Source organism: Poecilia latipinna, unplaced genomic scaffold (assembly GCF_001443285.1).
Source record: "Poecilia latipinna isolate Pla-1442-1.1 unplaced genomic scaffold, P_latipinna-1.0 Scaffold185, whole genome shotgun sequence".
Taxonomy (NCBI): domain Eukaryota; kingdom Metazoa; phylum Chordata; class Actinopteri; order Cyprinodontiformes; family Poeciliidae; genus Poecilia; species Poecilia latipinna.
In genome coordinates this window covers 209,068-211,327 of record NW_015112801.1, presented here as the reverse complement: position 1 = coordinate 211,327, position 2,260 = coordinate 209,068, and the positions used below count along the sequence as shown (strand labels likewise).

The window sequence follows — 2,260 nt, the reverse complement described above, 5'->3', positions numbered from 1 at the left end:
ATTTTATTTTATTTTTTTAAACAGAAATGTAAACTTAATGAAACGTATGTTTATTACCTGCTTAAAGGCTGTTCATTTCAGACCTCATCAGAATCCTAATATCCTAGGTTTTTGACCGTGCCTGAACACTCTCTCTCCGCAGGGGGATTTCCGACACAAGTCGTCATTTGTGATCTGATGATGGAACAAGGACAGTGAGGGCTGCCGCGCTCCGAGTCGTGACACGCGGGCCCGTCCTCCATGCCGCTGCACCGCCGAGCTGCAACAGGCCGAGCTCCGGAGTTCGCAGCGGGACTGAAACCCAACCACTCAAACTTGCCAAAGGTGACAGGAGCTCGCAGGCCACAAGATGTACAAAATATTATCACCCTCATTTGAGTTTTGTTTGCTAAATTATGGTTCTTCATTTCCAGTCATTGCATGGTTTTTAACATAAGCTGAGGAGGCAGGAAGGAAGCATCTCTGATGTGCCAGGTAGAAACGGAGGAGGCAGTCTATCATGTCAACTTTCTACTGTAAACATTTAGCTTTTGTCATTTGTATAACATTTGTTTTCTACTGTTGAAACACTATTTTTGATGGAATATATTTTAAAATGCCTATAGATAAAAGTTTACTTTTTTAAATATTTGTAATATACTAACATGTGTGTAGGGTTTTTTTGTTTTGTTTTGTTTTTTCTTTGGTTGTGGATAAAAGTTTTTAACACTTTAACCACTTTGTGTAAAGCTGTAAAGCATTCTCACCTTCTCAAAAGAAAGACTTGCTGCTTCCACGTCCAGAAGTAAAACCCCGATGGCCGCTCTCACTTACCGAGTCGCTCCACCCGGTCCGCGTTACAGTGACAAAACTTCCACGTTCGTGTTCGTAGATAGTCTTAGCGAGAGGCTTCGGTGAGCGCCGTGAACACCGTACCAGTCGGCGCTGCGTGTTTTCTCATTTTAAGTGTCCTTCAATGCTTACGGTTTAGTCCTGTGTGTGTTGCAGTTCCTGTCAGGATAGAGTTTGCCGTCGTACGCTGCAGTATGTGTTGAGTGTTACACCGTAGCAGTGAGAGTGACGATAACACAGAGTTTGTAAGTTAACCTTCCAGAACCAGAGGAACCCAAACAAAACTGCTGAAAAGCTCGATGTGGTACCGGCGGGGGTCTCTATGCAGTCCGGAAACGTCTGGAATTTGATTCCAGTGTACAAATTTGTTGTTTTCCAGACTTTATTCCCCATCCAATTGACTAAGCGTTGTGTCCGCCCTCATGTCTTTTCCAGGCCTGTCACAACAACACATTTTGCTGGACTGAAAATTGCCCCAGAAATTACTGCAATGAACAACAATATTGTTGGTTTGAGACGATTTTCAACTTATTTGTTGATAATGGCCTAGTAACGCAAGTATGCAGTCTCTTTACAGAACACTTCATACTGGAACTAAAAGATATTTTAAATAACCAAAATAAAACACAACACTCAAAAACACAAATTTACTTGATTATGATGCCTCCACTCAAAATTGGCCTTCAAAACATGTAAATCATCAGAATTGAAATTATTAAGCTCATTTTAATTTACCATGTGATCCATGGCTGTTGTGACAGGTCTGGTCTTTCCCTTCTTCTCCTGTTCTCTTCACTTCTGCCCCCTTCAGTCTTTCATTCGTTCCATCCTTCCTCCGTGCTTGAAAATCATAAATATCATCTTAAAAAACGAACACTGAACTGCAGTATTCAACATCTTAAGTAAACGTCAAGAACTAAATATGGAAAAACTCTGGGATTTCCAGAGAAAACCTGTGTGGGAACCTTGTACTTATTTTTAATTCAGCTAAGAAAAAGATGTCTTTTAAAGACGGCTAAATAACAAATTTAACAAGAGGAATAGCTCATCAGGACCTAGTTCTATAGCTAGACTCCACTTTGTCCAAACTGCATACTAACATCAGTCATCTCTGTAGCTTTCATAGTGCACAAAGCTAAACATGGAACAAAGACTGATAAAGCCCTGGGCTGCACCAACAATCCTTCAATCTGGAAAAAGTCTGATTCTGGTTTGAACAAACCAAGGAAGATTCAGTTAAATCAGAGCAGGTTCTCCCCAACACCCACGGCAATTTAAATGCGTAAAGTGCAGTAAACGCAGGACGATCATGAGATGGATTTAGTTTAGTTAGTTCCTCAACTAAAATACCAGAAAACTGCAAAAACACAAAATCTTACCAAGGATTTTTGGTCCACTCTCTAGTGCAAATATCTTAGTGCACTTGAAA

At 40.7% G+C, this 2,260-nt stretch overlaps 1 long non-coding RNA gene across 1 annotated transcript; it reads left to right on the top strand.

Annotated features, from left to right (window-relative positions):
* The first annotated feature begins 114 nt into the window (after positions 1-114).
* On the top strand, positions 115-1,446 carry LOC106946298 (uncharacterized). The gene is made up of 2 exons (XR_001424745.1): positions 115-324; positions 414-1,446. It is a non-coding gene; the product is annotated as an uncharacterized LOC106946298 (long non-coding RNA).
* The last annotated feature ends 814 nt before the right edge of the window (positions 1,447-2,260 follow it).